At 55.9% G+C, this 18,561-nt stretch overlaps 1 long non-coding RNA gene across 4 annotated transcripts; it reads left to right on the top strand.

The window, feature by feature from the left end:
• Positions 1-8,928: 8,928 nt before the first annotated feature.
• Positions 8,929-15,912, top strand: LOC108405454 (uncharacterized). Of its 4 annotated transcripts, XR_012128427.1 has the most exons (5): positions 8,929-9,028; positions 9,871-9,947; positions 12,383-12,455; positions 13,259-13,429; positions 14,565-15,912. It is a non-coding gene; the product is annotated as an uncharacterized lncRNA (long non-coding RNA). The 4 variants fall into 4 exon arrangements; XR_012128422.1 differs by lacking the exon at positions 12,383-12,455 and having other exon boundaries at positions 14,596-15,911; XR_012128415.1 differs by lacking the exon at positions 12,383-12,455 and having other exon boundaries at positions 14,565-15,911.
• The last annotated feature ends 2,649 nt before the right edge of the window (positions 15,913-18,561 follow it).

The following is an 18,561-nucleotide window of genomic DNA, read 5'->3' as shown; positions in this document are numbered from 1 at the left end:
TACTGCAGAGACCTGGAGGTGAACCAACGGGCCGGGCTCTGAGCTGCAGTCGCAATTTCTTTGATGAGCAGAGAGTTCAGTGTCCTGCCTCGGTTTCCTCATTAAGGGAGCTGTAGAACCCAAGACTGCAGTAAGAATTTTCTGTGACCTTAAAACGTTCTCTTTTCTCACTCTGAGACAAAAGCTGAGAGAATGAGGGAACAGCCCCACGCTGCGTGACTCAGAAGGTCTGCAGTCAGCTTGGCCACCTTACTTGGCTGGCGTCTGGCACAGCTGAGTATCCCTCTGCCTTCAAAGGATGGGAAAAGCCTCGTCTGTGCGGGACTGTGCTCTCTGCAGAAGCCTGGAGGACCTCGCCCAGCCAGAGGACACAGCCTGGCGACTCGCCGGGCGCAGAGGGCCTTGCTGCCACTCGCAGGCTCAGTCTGGACGCCTAGGGCTTCTGCTCCCAGACCTTTCCTGCACTCGCCCCGAAGCCCCTGCCACCCAGCAGTGCTGCATGACAAGCATACAAAACCCAGGTTCAAGAAACAGTGAAATTCAAGGGAAGTAAAGCCAGTTCTGCTGTGCATGTCCCACAGCCTCCTTGAGCTCTCTGGGAGCACCGAGGCTCTCAGCATTAAAAGGTGAAGCACCATGGAAAGATGAAGGAGAAAACAGGAAGCCAGAGGCCCTGGGAGGGGAAGCCAGCAGCCTGCTGCGGCCAGAAGGAGGGAGGAACCGGTGCATGTGGGCCCGACACACTCACGCTTCAAACCTGGGATACAACCGTGGTTAATGAATTAACAAAATCCACCTGGGACCCTTTCTGTGGGCGAGCCACCATCAGCCGCTCGCTGGGCGGCCCAGGAGTCGTGAGGTGATATCACAGGAACCCCCTGCACACGTCAGAAAGCGAGTCTGATGAACAAACGGGGAACAGTGCGCGGTATGCCCTCGGAAGTGCCGATGGCCACGTAGGAACGAGGTGCGGGTTATAGTGATGCTGAATGCCCAGGATGTTGAACAAGTAATTCTCAAGAAGTCGGTAACCCATGTTGGCCTGGGAGAGCTGGAGAGAAGAAACCCCTGTTTTTATCTTGGTGTTTTGATGCTGATGGGGTCAATCCCCACGAGATACAGGGCATGCTGACAGCACGTTCCACATCGGGAGTGCAGCAGGAGTTAAAATGCTGCCCAGGCCCTGTACCTCTGCAATTTTTCCCCATAACTCCAGCCTAACGATGAGAAAAACAGCAGACAGGTCCAAAGCGAGGGGCAGTACACAAAACGCCTGACCCGCGCTTCTCAAAACTGCCAAGGTGATCAAAAAAACAGGAGAGCCAGAGAAACTGCCTCAACCAAGGGGATTCTAAGGGGACGTGATGGCCGATGCGACGTGGTGCCCTGGGTGGGGTCTGGGAACAGAAGACAGGCACCAGGCAACACCAAGGAAATCCAACTTCACAGGCTTTAGTGAAAAATGACATATCAATATGGGTTCCCTGGCTGTGTGCACTGAACATGCTAATGAGAGATGTCAGCAAGGGGAAACTGGATGGGGGTGAATGGGAACACTGTAGCGTTTTCACAACTCTTCAGTACATCCAAAACTTTTCTGAAATTATAGTGTGTTTTTTTTTTAACGTTGCCCAAGGAGATACTTGCCAGACAAAAGTCATGCCCTTCTCTCCAGCCAGCAGGATGGAAATGAACTGCAATAAGAAGCTGAAGCAGGTCCCCCTGATTTTCTCCCCCAAGCCCATCAGGAACCTTGTGCAGAACAGGGCTGGTGAGCAGGGACTTCTCCCGGTGCCAACCAGCATTCCTGCCCCCCACGCCCCCCCAGGAAGAGCATCGCCCCAGCGGACACGGGCCTCTCCCAGCACGCACACCTCAGCTTACCGAGCCGGTGTGAATGAGCGGTTCACCTGCACCTGACCGTGAGCTTCCCGCCCTGGTGCCCCGCCACCCACGCGCGCCTGATTCAGTGGGCCTGCCCACCCGCCCCAGCCCTCCCACCTACAGTCTTCCTCTAATACCCCCACCACCCACCCACTGGCCGAACGCAGCCAGAAGGTGGCTGACACGGGAGCTGGAGAAACGCAGGCCTCGGGCCCCGCTGCCGGACAGAGCTGAGCAGAGGGCAGGGGGCACACGCTGCACTGAGAGTGCTTCTTGTCCCCTTGACCCCTGTCGGACCGCCAGGGGCCACACCTAGCCATTCTGTCTCCCCTTCCCCGCGCGCTGCCTGACACACGGAGCGCACTCCCGTGGAGAGGCACAAATGTACGAGGGAATATCGCCTCTGTTTTCCGTATGAGGAAACCGGTCTGGGGAAGCTGCGCGCACCGCCCAAGCTCGCGAGGCCAGGGAGGGCAGGACCGGGACCCAGGTCGGGGCGCAGCGCCTACCCAAGGCCGCACGGCCTGCGTGTGGGCGGCGGATGAAGCGAGGAAGAGCAGCGGGTCCCCAGCAAGGCCCAGAGGACCAGGCTCGGGAACCACCCGGGGGTGCCCGGCGAGCAGCCTGGGCCGCCTACAGACGCGAAGAGGGGGGCCCTCCCCGGGTGCTGCTCGGGGCGCCCTGTGCGCTCGTGGGAGGACGGGGGGTCCTGGGCGTGGGTGAAGGGCCCCCTCTCTCCGCCCCCAGGAAGCGTGTCTGCACCCCGCTCGGCTCCTCCCTCCCGCAGACGCTGGGGCTGCGCGCGGCGCTGGCCCCGCATCAGGAAGGGAGCCACAGGCGGCGTTTCCCGCATCGAATCACTGTCAGAAGCGCACCCAGGCCACAGCGGCTGGGGCGGGGGTGGAGGGGGTAAGGGGTGCGGCCCGAGCCTCCGTAAGGCCTCCGGCGGCGCGCCCACGGGTCTGGGGAGAAGGGAAGCGGGCAGCCTCCTGCTGTGCAAGCGGTGTTTGAAAAAATAACAACTCGCACGAGCAGATGCAAAATATTTCCTTCTCGACGGGAGCATTTCTTCTTCGGCCCCGGCCCAAGCCTCAGGAAGCGGGGTACCCGCCCCTCCGCAGGTCCCTCCGCCGGGGAAGCATGCTCGGAGGTCGGGGGGGAGGAGCAGGCCCCGGGCGGAAGGCGGAGGGCCGAGGGCCGTGCCGGGGCCTCCTCCCCACGGCTCCGCGGGGGCCGGGGTCCTCCCCCCGAAGCCCGCTCACGGGGTGCGCCTGTGCAGGTGCACAAGCCATGCACGTGCCGCAGGGCCCTGCCATCGCCGTCTTGAAAACCCAAACACCGTGCACACGGGTCCCACGTTTTAATTTTGCTTTGGGCTCCGCAAGCGATGTCGCCAGGCCTGGTTCAGCTCCCAGAAGTGAAGGACTCGCCACGTGGGGCAGCCCCAAGCTCTCATGGGGAACGGCCCCCAGGAAGCCCCAGATGTTTGCCGTCCACTTTCCCGGAAGGCCACGGGGTCATCTACAGCTCGGTTGCGTCGCCCCTGCTGTGTCTCAGGGACGTGGGCCCCTTCGGGGTGGAAGCGTCGCCCACGGTGATGTCTCCGCCGCAGGGACGGGCCCCTGCCTGCTGCCCTCCCAGGCAGTGGGGGGATGTGGGGTGAAACCCAGCTACTGAAACCCTGCGGCTCCTGCTCACGGTCGCTGAGGCTGCCTGCGAAGCAGAGGCACAGACACAAGCCATTGCCAGCCCAGCCCAGGAGTGACCCCTGGGGCAAGAAATCCCAGCCGGAGGGGCGAGGGGAGCCCGCTTGGCCTCCGCTCGCCCTGCCGATTAGCCCCTTGCCCTGGGTCCTGAGCTCTGCAGACCAGGTGAACTGTGCCATCTGGTGGACGCCGACGAAACCACCGCGGGCTCCTGCGGCCTCTCTCGCCCCAGAGACCAGCTTTTCCAAATGCAGAATTAAGACATTCGGGCTCACTGAAGGCACACCTGCGCTTGGGATGTCCTGGACCATCTGGGTGGCTGGGCCCCGCGGGTGACAGCGGCAGGTGCCACAATGCGGCGATCCGGGAGCCTGCTCTCCTGCCTGCCTGGGCGGCCTGATGCCGCACCCTGAATAAGACTCCCTGGTTCTGTGAAAGGTCTGAACACATCACCCCTGCGTGCCTGGTATCCCTCATAGTACCTGACACGAGGTCTCAACTTAGCTGTACTCCAGACCCACCTGGGGAGTATCAAATGGACCAGATAATGACCCCAGACCTGGGTATGTTTGCAAAGCTCCTCAGGTGTGTCTGATGTTTACCCAGGTTGAGAAGCGCTGACCTAACATGCAGCAGGGACTCGATAAATATGCATTGAATGGTTGAATCCATAAATGGCACCCAGACTCTCCCAGCAAAGGCCATGTTTTATTTAAGGAGGCGCCTGGCTGCAGCAGGTCACTAAACTGCTGTCTTCACTCAGAAGAGCCCGCTTTATTACCCAGGGTCTGTTTCAGGGGAAGCTACAGGCCAGCCATACAACCAGCCTGTCTGCTTTCCCCCCCTCCCCACGACACTTCAGCTTGTCTCACAGTTGCTGAGATGCAGTTAATCCTCACACTGGCAGATAATTAAATACAGCTCCAAATGGTATGATACTCCCCTGGAAAATGACTAACTTGATCTTAGAGAAAAAAATAAAACTTCATGAGCATCTTGAAAAATAATTAATTCCCAGCCTATTTCCTCTGCTTCTGCTGAAACATCCATTTTTCCTGGAGAAGAGGCTTTGGAGAAACAGGGCAGATTTTTCTAGCCACCCCAGGGCCACTTGGTGACCCAGGACAGGTGAGCTCCTGCAGGAACTTCTGCATTTAACCCGGAGGAAGACTTCTCGGGGCATCCAGGGAGTCGAGGTTGGAGAAGAGAAACAGGAGCCCCCCCCCTCCACCCCCCAGCTGCTCTAACCCTAGATGCTGGACACCAGAGCACCAGGCAGGAGGGAGAAGTTCAATGCCCTCCTCTCCCCAGGTTTTTGGGCACCAGTTCTTATGTAGGGCCCACAACCTAAGCAGTCTCCCACCCCACCCCAGCCCCAGCTTCTCACTGCAAAGACATGCGCTGGGGACCAGGTATCCGTGGCGTTAACCTCCCCTGGTAACTCTGGTGCCCAGGGCTGGCTGCACCCCTCACTGCACACTGGGCAGCCAGGACCCGAGCCCCCGTGGACTAAGTGTTGAGGAGAGGCCCCTGCAGTGGCTTGCTCTCTCTGCTTCTTGCCTGAAGCTCAGTGCCCGGCTCAGAAAGTTGGTGGTGGTGTCAGTCTCCACGAGATCCTGGTGCAGGACCCCTGGCCCCGCTGGCTGGGCCTGTGCTGACCACCTGCGACATGGGGGCACTCTCCCTGTGCAGACTGGCCTTGGGGACCGGCAGAGAAATGCTTAGCAGGCTTGGCTCTGCTACTTCAGAGGCAGTCGCTTCTCCAATACTGCGGTTCCCTCCAGTGACCTGGAAGGCTCTCCAGAAACTTGGACCTCCCAGTCACCAGGGACAAAGTCCTTGGATACAGAGTCACAGCCCCTCCTGGAGGCCGCGAATGAAGAGAGCGAATGGCTGCGGGAGGCAGAGTGCAGACCCCGGTGGGGAGCAGCCTGATTGTAGCGTGGGCATCACTGCTCTCTCCCAGCCCTTCACACAGCGACTTTTTGGTCACCTGCTTTCCTCCCTGGTCTCAGGAGCACTTCCACCTTCTCAGGGCTTGTGTTTCCTGTACAATTAGCGTCCTGAACTCTGGAAAATATTTGGAGATTCCAGCAATTTGGCATCCAAACTGCTTTTCTCTGACTCCTTCTGATACCTGGATGTGCCCCCCTCAAAAGCCCCTCTGATAAATGAATGAGTTTGCCATCTTCCCCTTTTGGGGGTAGAAAGGAGAGGACCTTAGAGGACCCTGAACCCCATGCCTATGGCCTGGTGGGACAGGCCTCCCCACCTGGCTGCTGAACAGCCGCAGTGAGGTGAGAGATGTGCAAGCAGGGGATGGAGGAGAACTTCGAGTTGTCTGAGCTCCGTACCACCTCGGAGGAAGCAACGGCCCACCCAAGGCCACAGGTGCGTGTCACCGGGGCGCCATTGGATCACAGTGGCGGGAGATTTCATCAGGATTAGGCTTCCCGCAGGTGCCAGCAAAGCAAACCGAGGAGGCGCTTTTCTAACATGCACAAAGGCATCGGACTGGATAAAAGCAGCCCTGACTTCCTGCCCAACCGCCTCTCTACCTTTGGAGTTGCCCCTTCTAGCTTTACTCGGGAGTATTCCCTGCTGTGAAATTGGCTGAGAGCAGTGGAGGCGGAATGGGGGCTCGGGGGTTGGGCTGGGCAGGAGGAGGCTCCGAGGGCAGAGCTCTCCCACACTGGCAGGCTGGGGTCTCAGGGCTGGCATCTCACCCAGAGAGCTGAGTGATTCCGCTCTTGCAAAGTAGGACATGAAGATCCTTCAAGAAGCTGGTGCCCTCCCGCAACCCGCTTACACACAGCCTGCCAGCAGCCGGTCTCCTGCCCTGTGCCCTGGTGCAGCACAGGACATGCCTGGAAACGGTGGAGGCCAAGGATTTCCTTTGGAAGCCCTTGCCACGGGGCATCTTCACCCCTTGTCTCAAAGTCAAGAGCCCTTCCCATGGCTTTGGCTGCTGGTGGCCCAGTTCGTGGGGCAAGCAAGCCTTCTGACTGTCCCAAAGCTTCCCCTGAGGCTGACTTGAAACTGAGAATAACATCAATGGTAAGGGCTTTAGATCAAGCAAATGGCAGCTCTGACTCCAGCAGCTGTGCGACCTCGCATGTTGGCCTGCTCTTTCTGAGCTCCTGACCCCTCATCTGCAGAAAGGGGATAATGATGCCGGGGGGCAGCCTGGGTGAAACGACATGTAACGCATTGGTCGGCACTTGGAATAAACTAGGAGCTCAATGAGCAGGAGCAGCTATTACGGTTACTATTACTAGCAGTGACGCGAACACTGTCCACATTCAAAACGGACCTCCTCATTTGGTCCCACAGTCCTTTAAATCACTAGATTTTGAGCACATTTTAACCTACGACCAAGGATAAAGCTGGAAGATTTGTTTTCTCTACAAGTGTGTGTGCACAGGAGAGGGGCTCACCGTGAAAGACTTCTTGCAGAGGTGAGAGGTTCCTCAGGATTAGGGGCCCGAGAGGCCATGAATAGGGTCCCAGTCAGGGGAAGGCCTTGGTGGCAGGGAGTGGGCGCTTCCCAAATCCAGCGGAGCTGGCAGCTGAGCGGCCGCAGAGAGGAGGCTGGGAACTGGGCCCAAGACCTCCCCCGCCAGGGGCAGGAAGCTGGGAGGCTTCTCTCCAGGCACTAGCAGGCAGAGACCTTGGCCTCGGAGACACTCAGGTTTGCTGGGGGCAGCTCCTGAGGATGACACCTCGCCCTCAGACCCCGGGCTGTGCGTCGTGCCAGGAGGGTGGCGCCAGGCTGGCCTGTAGGGCACATCATCCCTCCCTCTGTCCTCAGCCTTGTCTCTCTGCCTTCAACACCAGGATTCCACCCTGATCCAACCTGCTAATAAGACAGCTTTTTTGTATCCTCACCCCCACCCACACTCTTTTTTGGGAAGCATTTTATCCTCAGAACTCCTTGTATCAGTCCCCAGTTTTCAAAGCAGAGATAAATGACCCGCCTAGGGTCCCATAACGGTAGGTGATAAAGCCAAAGAAGGTTTTCCATTCTTTTAACATCCAGTCTAGGGCACCTTCTACGTCACCAGTGGTGTCCAAGGGCGCCCCCTAGACCAACACCTGGGATTGTGTAGAAATTTGTCCTCTGCCTGCTGACAGTTCCAGGTGGAGCCCCGCGCTCCGCGGTTCCCACCCACCCTCCAGGTGACTTTGATTCAAGCTAGGCAACCACTGTGCCAGTTTCTTGAACCCCTGACCGCAGGAATCACCAAGGGAAGAGCTCCCAGGTACCTGTTTCCCCCAATCCACCCGACGTGGAATTAGCTTAGGTCCCACCCACACCTGCTAGGGGCTCAGGAGTCTGTCCAACTGCCCCAGGTAATTCTTAGGTTCAGGCAAGTTCAGGAAATAGTGACTTGATCCTGCTGCCTAGGGGACCAAGACACGGAAGCTTTATAAAAATCCTGGTGTGCCAAGAAAAAACATTGTAAACCTAAACTACAGAATCACACAGGAATCAAAATAGGGTGTTATCTTTTCCTCCAATTCATTAAACGCGCGACACTGGGAGACCCACCTAAGTCCGCACCCCTCCTTCCCCACGGGAGAGGCCGGGGAGGGACTTTCGGAAGCTTGCTTCGAGGGCGAGACTCCGCAGACAGCGGCCGCTGCGGGCGTGCGGCCCGCGGAGACACAGGGCCCGTCCCGTCCCTGGACCCTCCTCCACTCGGGGCGCAGGGTAGCGGCTGCCTCCGCTCGCAGCGCGGCCGCGCATCTGGGGGATGCAGACCCGCCAGGCTGCCTGAGGACGAACGCCCGGGGCAGGCAGGCGTCTCCGCGTACCGGCTCTCCGGGGCTTTTGCTCAGGCGCCAGCCTGGGCCCCAGCGCAGAATCCGGGGTCCTTAATTCCGCCCCGTTTTCCGGCTGTGCAGACGGGGCTGCGAACCACCGCGCGAGCCTAGCGACTCCTAAGATGGGAAGGGGGGGCCCTCCATCCCCGCCGCCTCCACCCTCAAAGCCGCCGCAGCACAGCGGTGGGCGGGCTCGGGGCCTCCTCCTCCGGCGCCCAGCTCCCCGGCCCGCGGGCCGCCCGACGGCCGCAAGAGGCCGCGGCCCGCAAGCGCGTCTACCCGAGAAGCACTAAGCCCGAGTCGGCAGGACCCCGGCACGCCCGCAGGGGCGCCCGCCGCGGACCTCAAAGCCCCGCCCCCTGCCGCAGGCCCCCTGTGGCTCCGCCCCGGACGCGAGGCCCGCCCACCTCCCCGCCCCAGGCAAGGCCCCGCCCTGAACGCTGGACCGGGATCCCGCCCCCTGCAGCGGGCCCCCTGTGGCCCCGCCCCGATCTCAGGACAGGGATCACGCCACGCCCCCGGACGCAGCTCCGCCCCCTGCGCGCCCAGGTTCGGACCCTCGGGCTGCGCGTGCGCCTGGGGCTGGCAGCCCGCGGAGGCCGCCCCCCGTGGTGAGTCTGTCAGGGGCGTAAAGTCGAGGGCGCTGCGTGGGGAGGACAGCGGGGCGCGCCCCACCCAGAGGGCCTCGGAACCGCCCGCGGTTCCTCCCGGGCTTTTCTCCGTGCGGAAGGCGGCGGGATCCCCGAGCCGGCTCGCGGGCGCCGTGCCATAGGGAACGCCGGGCCCTGTGCCTGCCCCTGACTCTGACCCTGCGCCTGCCCCTGGCCCCTGACCCTGAGCCTGCCCCTGGCCCCTGACGCTGTGCCTGCCCCCGGCCCCTGACCCTGACCCTGCACCTGCCCCCGGCCCCTGACCCTGTGCCTGTCCCCGGCCCCTGACCCTGACCCTGCGCCTGCCCCAGGCCCCGGCCCTTGACTCTGACCCTCCGCCTGCCCCCGGCCCCTGACCCTGACCCTGACCCTGTGCCTGTCCCCGGCCCCTGACCCTGACCCTGACCCTGCGCCTGCCCCAGGCCCCGGCCCTTGACTCTGACCCTCCGCCTGCCCCCGGCCCGGCCCCTGAGGGTAGGTTGAGGGCCCTGCTGCTGCGGGCCGACTGGAGGACCGTAGTCACCTCCGGGGTGAACCCCGCCGTCAGTGCGTGTTGGGGAAATACCTGTCTGCTGGGTGTGGCTGGGATGCAAAGACGGTACCGCACCGCCCTTCCTGGGAGTAGGTTACCTAGAAAATTACGCGGAATAAAAAGATGAGGCTTAATGGTGCTAAAAAGATTTTCCCATGCGTTGGGTTTTATCATGGGGGTTATTGTAATAACTGGCATGTTCCAACTTCCTGCGCATCATTCTTGACGTAATGCCCCAGTAACTCAGCCGAGGCACATCTCCCCTCTCCAGCAGGTGCGACGGGGCAGGCTGGGGGCGGAGCACAGTGACACGGCTGGCAGGCCAGAGCTGGGTCTCCCAGTGGAGAGGTAAGTCAGACTACGAACTCCGAGGTTCGCTACTAGTTCTGCAGCTCCGTGCAGTGCCAGGCAGGGCCCGTTTATCTTCTCCGAACCTTCCTCAACTTCCCCGCCCCCTCCCCTGCCTCACCAAGCCCAAATAAACACACAGTGTAAGTAGAGAGAAGCGGTGGCTGTGCGTCCTAGACCCCGTCGAGTCGTCCAGCCCCCTCCCGGGCCCCCCTTACACAGGCAGGCACCCTGTCCCTATCTGACCTCCATCCCTCACTCCCGGGGAGGATGGGTCACTCGGTTAAATCCTGTCCTGGTTTCCCAGCTCACCCAGAGACTGAGCCACTCTTACTCTGCAAGATGTGCAGGGACCAGCTGGGTGAATGGCGCATTACCTAGGATACGGGACCACTGCCCCTCCAAGTGGGTGTGCTTACTTCAGAGTAACTTCTGCAGTAAGTTTCCCCAGAACAGTTTGCTGCTCTGGACGGGACCGTGAGGCTCTGCCACATCGCCCTTATTCCTGACAGTGTCGAAGGAGGTTTAAGCAAGTGGGGTTCTGCAAAGCCACCGGCCTGCTGCGACTTCCAGTGCCTGTCCCTTTAGGCTGGGCTACGCACTTGTACCGTGCACATGCTACTTTGTGCCAGCGACAGACAAGGTGTCAGTCTGATCTGAATTCTTCTCACCACCTCAGGAAACATGCTTTTTGCTCAGGGAGTGGGTGGTAAATTTCCTTGAACCGGAGTCTGTAGAGGCCAGCAGCAGCACCCTAAGTCCAGGGGTGGGTGGAGACTCAGCCCCTAACCTGCCCTGTGGACCCCGTATGCTGCATGACCGTCTTAGTTTTCTCATCTGTATGATGGGAATGAAGGTGATCACTTCCGGGCTGTTGTGATGATTATGCACACTTGTGATACACTTAGCAAAATGCCTGGTTTCATCAGGGATCAAAAAATGTTCACTTCCCTCATGTTTTCTCATTCCTTTCTGTGCCGACACTGCAGCCGTGCCGTGTACATTTGATGCGTGTTCTGTCAGTGCATGAAGCATGTAATGTTAATCTCAGATCACCAGGTACCCACAGGGTGCCTAGTGTGTGTACCACACACGACTCATAGGAGATTTTAAGACAAAAACCCCTATCTCAAAAGGGACTTCCACTCTCCCCTGGGTGACAAGCAGCATATACACAAAAAGAAACAGGATTAATGGGAAAAACCTCCAATTCAGGAGTCGGCTAAGCTGGATATTCAGGCTGCTTCTGCCACCGGTTCCCAGTGTGACAGGGATTAATAGTGACCAAACTGAGGGCTGAACGCGTGCCAAGCGGTGTGGATTAACTCACTTAATCCTTCCAGTGACCAAGGAAGGTTCTCACTACTGTCCCCACTAAACAGATAAGCAGACCGAGGCTTGGGCAGATCACACAGCCGCTGTCTCAGTAAATCCACGCGGGAGCCGCGTTCAGCCGGGCAGCCTGACCCCTGCACCACTCCGTATGGGGATGAGTCACTCCACCGCTGTGGACCTTTTTTTTAAAAATGTAAATGAAAAGGGGATCAAGTAGATGATACGGGCCCTGTCCAGATGACTTTTTATGTCTAAGAAGAAAATAACATAAAAATGTTAAATAAGTTAGGCCTGACATACTTTTAAGAGCAGCATTAAGTGGGTGTAGTTGCTTCATTCCTTGTGGGTGGGAAGCCTCTACAATATTCCTTCCTTCTATGTCCCTGGTTCCAGTTTCCCACTCAGAAGCCAAAGAAGTGACCCTGCAGCTGATTTAGAGCCTGGCGGCCGACTGTGCCCACATGGGCAGGGTAGCGGGCACCGTGGACTAAGAATCCCAGGCTTCCTATATAACAGATATACACAAGGGGAAGCATGCGCCACACACACACACACACACACACACACACACACACACACACACACACACACACACACACACACACACACACACACACACACACACACACACCACCATCCCACCCTCCACTGAAGCTCAGTACCCGGTCCTCCAGCTCAGTTGTCATGGCAACACCAGCTGCCAATGAGATCATGGAAGACATGGTTATAATGGCAGCAATGCCTTAATATTTTTACCTGGCAAAACCACTTAGGTGGTGCGATGAATACCCATAAGTCATACATCCAGAGGAGCCGGGGCACCGCTTGTCGTGTCCAGTGAGCACCGACTGATGGGGGAGAGGGACGGAAAGCGACCGGGAAGGGCTGAGGAGGGGAGGGTGAGGCGGGGTGCGGGCTGGGCGCCCGACGCCGACCGTTACTTCTCAGCGTAGATCATGCAGGGGGCCCGGCCCGCCTGTGCCTGGATTAAGGGGCTCGTCTCTTCCTTAATGACAGGAAGGGGTGGGGGCTCCCAGCTTTAATCACAAAATTCTTTTAAGAACCCCAAGATGACTGTTTTCTGGGGTTCACACTAACAGGAGATAATCAGCCCAGGAAAGATGTACATGGCAGACAGCATCCTCCTGTGCAGGCCCACACTGTCACCCAGAGGTCAGTGGGGCCCCAGCTTCTGGCACTGGGGAGCAGGGCTGGGATGGACGCAGTTCACACCCATGCCTCTGAATACTATACAATGGGAATGAATTACTTACTCAAATAAAAAACATGCGGAGGTCCAACCTCTTCCTCAGCCTTTGCCACTGTCTGATAGTTAGGCACTTGGGTGTTGAGCTGGGCCGTGGGCAGGTGCGTGGACGAGGGTGGGTCGGCCTCGTGCGACCCTGGTGATAGAGGAAACCTGCAGTTGGCTGCCCTGGGGGCAGATTCTGGGGCGGGACTTCAGTGAAGTGATTCACGGGGGTGGGGGGGTGGGGGTGGGGGCTAGTCCCTGGGAAACCCAACGCAGGTGAGGAAGACAGGAGAAGGAAGCGGGGAGGGGTGTGGCCCTCGGGGAAGCCTGGCCGGGTCCCACAGGGGCCCTGGAGCCTAAGTGACCCCGCAGAGGTTGCCTGCCCCAAAGCAGGGGGACTTCTTCGTGTCTCCCCCCACTGGGTCCTCAGCTATGAGTGACTGTGTGGTGGTGGCGCGAGTGGTGAACCCGCATGCACCTCCCAGCAAGCTGGCTGCAGTCAGCAGGGCCCGCCTGCAGGCATGGCTCTCGGTGGGAGCCACCGTGCGTCAGCCTCCCTGGCCGGGTTGGTCACCTGGGCTCACACAGGGGTCCCAGGGGATCTGGGCCGCAGCCCCTCTCCCGGGAGCTGGAGCTGAACTGCAGCTGCCTTCCTTTAAACAGACTCACAAACGATAAACTGATTTGCAAAATGCCTTTTTTTTTCTGCCATGAAAAAATACAGGCTACAGAACACTTTAAAGGCTGAAATATTCAAATGAGGAAGCAAAGAGTAGAAAAATTGGTTTGGAAGAATCCAATCAGATTGCAAGATGTTTGTAATTGGGAAAATGGTGAGATGGCTGGAGGAGCTCCGTGCTGCCCACCTGGGGCACAGCCGTTCAGGGAGGAGACGGTGAGTGTCCTAACTGGGGTGTTGAGGCTGTGGGGGGCTCTCGCTTTTTTTCGAAACTTCGTGGATAGCGTGTATCGTCATTCACTGTATCTCCCTTTCTGCTTCTGCTGTTGAGCAAGTTTGAAGTTAGATTTGAATCCAGGACTAAGTAACCCAGGGATGTGACCAAATTCAAGTCAGGAATTGCTCTTGGGGGTGTATGGTAAGACCTAAAACTTCACCAACTGCCTCAACATCTCTAAGCTTCCCAGGGGCCCAAAGGCGTAACCGTGAGTCTCACCAGACATGTCCCCCACCCAGCCGGAAAGGCTTTCCACCAGGCTAGGTCCCCTCTCAGATGTGTCCCCCACCCAGACCTTGATATTATGCACACAAGCCATTCACACCCTCCCATGGGAACCAGAAGTCACCCTGTCCTCTGCTCACTACAGTGCAGGGCCCCTTACGGCCCTCGCTCCTTCTGTCCCTGCGTGCTGTCCACCCCCCAGCTGTGATGAAATGCTGTCAGTCTCGTCTCTCCAGCAGCTGTCATGTGTTAGGCCATCTCACGCTCTTTAGGGCAAGGGTTCCCGCTCTCACCAGTGGGGTGAATCGGGGGTAATCAGGACAGAGAGGCATTTTGAGTCACAAGACTTTTTAGGAGCCTGAGTAGAACCTGCCATACGCGCAAACCCCTGGTACACACCCAGTGTGGTGTAAGCAGGCAGAAAGGACAAGGTGCCACTTCTTTGCTGATGAAGTGGAACTTCCATATAATGCAGTAAGAAAGCTTTAAACTTTACAAGTCTAAGAGTCAACAAAGGAAGTGTTCTAGAGCAAACGATAGAAGCTGTATTTGAAAAACACTACCTCCTATTTCACCTCTGCTAGTGAGAGCAAAATGCTGCCTCCCAGGATTCCCAAGCTCACCTGGCTGCTGATGCCAGGCTGACCTGAAAAGTGAACTGTCTGAAATTCGGTCTCTATTGAAGAGGGATTTGTTTTCTTCTTGACGCCATACTCATAGAAAGAGCAATTACCACTGGAATCAGTAGGAAGGGTTTTCTGTTAATTCATTTTTCTAGAATCTCCACTGTAAACTCATTTACTCACCTGTGGATCTTGAGTTTTATGGAACAAACTTTGCCTCGAACAGGCCCTTGATGGGTGTCGGCTTCTGTGTACAGAGTCTGTGCCCGTGGTGATCTTCCTGGAAGCAGCGGTGAGGGAAGATGTCCCTGGGTCTGGAGAATTATCTCCCAGGGTACTCAGGGGGGATGCGGAAGGACAATCGTGCCACGCTTATTGCACCAGGAATGATAAATGCCCATGAGGAAATGGAGCCGAAGATTCATGTCTACAAAAACGAAAGCCATCGACCACTTAGCCTCTTACGTGCTGAAGCAGATGGGACAACATGAGGTACTGTTAGTGACATCATACTGGCCTTGTGGTCACAGCCAGCACAGGGCAGCCCTGGCCCCGGCCATGCCTCCTGTGTGGGCAGGGGTGCATGGGTGGCTCTCTGGTCGCAGCGTCGGACCCTCTGGGGGCCAAGAGTCCGTGTTGTGAACAAGCCCCCGGGTGGCTCCGGCGGCTCACTGAGGCGTCAGGGCCCCCTGCTCTGCTGACTACAGAGCGAGGGCCCCATTTTTCCCATTTCTAACTGCCCTCTGTTCAGGTTCAGGCGAGGAATAGGAACAAAACGGTTTTGAGTGACTTCAGTACATAGTTCACATCTGCTGCCGTCTTTCCTGGATGGGGCCTGTTGATTCCCCCTCCCGGCCGGTGGATTTGTTCTCTGAGCTTTCATAACCTGCAGGAAGTTCAGGCCAGGGGTCACCGCGGTCATTTCTCCTGTTCTTGCAGGAGGCCTGGGTCACCCACGCGCCCAGAGGCAGAATGTCTGGGCCCCAGGGCCTGCCAGCAGGCACCCCATGAGCTTCCTGCACCCATCTTCCATCAGAAGCCCAGATGAGGGGGGCAGTACCAACAGGGGCCGCTTGAAAGGTGTGCGGTCTGTCACCTCCCAGACAGTCCGGACGTCACCTGAAGATAGAGCTGGACCCCCAGAGTCGCAGCCATGGAGCGCTGGCCTCGGCCCCAACTCGTCCCTGAGATGTCCCTGCCCACAGCCTTCTCACGGCCCATAGGAGGCCCTGGCGAGTTACCACACAGAGCCTGTGGCGTGTACACCGCGCAGAAGCCGCCTCCCACCGAGCCACTCTGCGCCCTTCGGACGGGATCGCATGAACAGTCTATCAGACCTGAGTCACATTTCTCCTGCAGGGCTGTCTGTTTACTTAACTGGCATGTGCTGCTCGTCAGGCAGCTTCCCCTTTGCCTTACTGCTTTGGTGGTGGGGGAATGCTAAGCCAGGAACTTTAGTCCAGGTTTTCACAATTATTCATGGCCCATGACTGGTATCATTCATTGCAAAGGCAAGGGGGGGCGAGGTGGTACGTATGCCAGTGAGTGGGGTGGGTGTGAGATGGGGGAGGTGGTACGTACCTATGCCAGTGAGCGGGGTGGGCGTGGGGTGGGGGAGGTGGTACCTATGCCAGTGAGCAGGGTGGGCATGGGGTGGGGGAGGTGGTACCTATGCCAGTGAGCGGGGTGGGCGTGGGGTGGGGGAGGTGGTACCTATGCCAGTGAGTGGGGTGGATGTGAGGTGGGGGAGGTGGGTACCTATGCCAGTGAGCACCCTTCTTCACCATTCCCTTTGAGGTGAGAACCTACTGGTTTGGGTAGGAAAAAAACGTTGAGAACTTCTACTTTCTCAACTCCTCAGCTTTTCTTATACCTCTATTTTTAATTATATATTTTCCTTTTATTTCATTGTGTCAAATGCAGTATTTAAGGACCCTCCAAATTTGTTGTGAAATAAGATATAAATAGGAGAAGGAAGGAGGGAAGGAAATAAAGCCATTTCTGGAAAGGCAATATTTGCCACTTTTACAGGCATATTTAATCGTCCCTGTCTAGCCCAAGGTGAAGATTTCTGTAACACCCCAAGGATATTCATGCCCATCAGAAATTGGGAATGTCCAACCTTTGTGACCTAGCTACTGATGTATGCACAGCTCTAGAAATTAATTTAAAATTTACAAAATACACAGAAATCTGTTGCATTCCTATACACTAATGATGAGCTAGCAGAAAGAGAAATCAGGAAAGCAGTTCCATTCACAATTGCATCAAAAAGAATAAAATACCTAGGAATAAACCTAACCAATGAAGTGAAAGACCTATACCCTGAAAACTACAAGACACTCATGAGAGAAATTAAAGAGGGCACTAACAAATGGAAACTCATCTCATGCTCTTGGCTAGGAAGAATTAATATTGTCAAAATGGCCATCCTGCCTAAAGCAATCTACAGATTCAATGCAATACCAATGGTATTCCTCAACAAACTAGAACAAATAGTTCTAAAATTCATATGAAAGCACAAAAGACCCCGAATAGCCAAAGCAGTCCTGAGAAGGAAGAATTAAGCAGGGCAGGGGGAATCTCGCTTTCCAACTTCAAGCTCTACTGCAAAGCCACAGTAATCAAGACAGTTTGGTACTGGCACAAGAACAGAGCCACAGACCAGTGGAGCAGAATAGAGACTCCAGACATTAACTCAAACGTATATGGTCAGTTAATATACGATAAAGGAGCCATGGACATACAATGGGGAAATGGCAGCCTCTTCAACAACTGGTGTTAGCAAAACAGGACAGCTACATGTAAGAGAATAAAACTGGATCACTGTCTAACCCCACACACAGAAGTAAACTCGAAATGGTTCAAAGACCTGAATGTAAGTCATGAAACCACAAAACTCTTAGGAAAAAAACATAGGCAAAAATCTCCTGAATATAAACATGAGCAACTTTTTCCTGAACGCATCTCCTTGGGCAAGGGAAACAAAAGCAAAAATGAACAATTGGGACTATATCACGATAAAAAGCTTCTGTACAGCGAAGGACACCATCAGCATCCCACAGTATGGGAGAACATATTTGTAAACGACATATCCGACAAGCGGTTAACATCCAAAATATATTAAGAATTCACATGCCTCAACACCCAAAAAGCAAATAACCCAATTAAAAAATGGGTAGAGGATATGAACAGACAGTTCTCCAAACAAGAAATTCAGATGGCCAACAGGCATATGAAAAGATGCTCCACATCGCTAATTATCAAGGAAATGCAAATTAAAACCACAATGAGGTATCACCTCATACCAGTTAGGATGGCCAGCATCAAAAAGACAAGAAACAACAAATGCTGGCAAAGATGCGGAGAAAGGGGAACCCCCCTACACTGTTGGAGGGAATGTAAATTAGTTCAATCATTCTGGAAAGCAATATGGAGGTTCCTCAAAAAACTAAAAATAGAAATACCATTTGACCCAGGAATTCTACTCCTAGGAATTTACCCAAAGAGAACAAGTTCTCAGATTCAAAAAGACAGATGCACCCCTATGTTTACTGCAGCACTATTTACAATAGCCAAGATATGGAAGCAGCCTAAGTGTCCATCAGTAGATGAATGGATACAGAAGATGTGGTACATATACACAATGGAATATTATTCAGCCATAAGAAGAAAACAGATCCTACCATTTGCAACAACATGGATGGAGCTAGAGGGTATTATGCTCAGTGAAATAAGCCAGGTGGAGAAAGACAAGTATCACATGATTTCACTCATCTGTGGAGTATAAGAACAAAGAAAAACTGAAGGAACAAAACAGCAGCAGACTCACAGAACCCAAGAAGGGACTAGTGGTGACCAAAGGGAAGGGGTGAGGGAGGGAGGGTGGGTGGGGAGGCAGGGAGAAGGGGATTGAGGGCTATAATGATTAGTATACACGGTGGGGGGGTCATGGGGAAGACAGCATAGCTCAGAGAGGACAAGTAGGGACTCTGTGGCATCCTACTACACTGATGGACAGTGACTGCAATGGGGTATGGGGGGGACTTGACAATATGGGTGAATGTAGTAACCACATTGTTTTTCATGTAAAACCTTCATAAGAGTGTATATCAATTATACCTTAATAATAAAAAAAGATGAGGAAAAAAACAACTTGTGGTTTAAGTGGAGAAAATTTGTGGTTACTAATGAGGAAGAAATTTAGAACAATCAGTTTCATA

The sequence above is a fragment of the Manis javanica genome, chromosome 1 (genome assembly GCF_040802235.1).
Source record: "Manis javanica isolate MJ-LG chromosome 1, MJ_LKY, whole genome shotgun sequence".
Lineage (NCBI taxonomy): Eukaryota > Metazoa > Chordata > Mammalia > Pholidota > Manidae > Manis > Manis javanica.
This window is presented reverse-complemented; position numbering and strand designations above follow the sequence as displayed.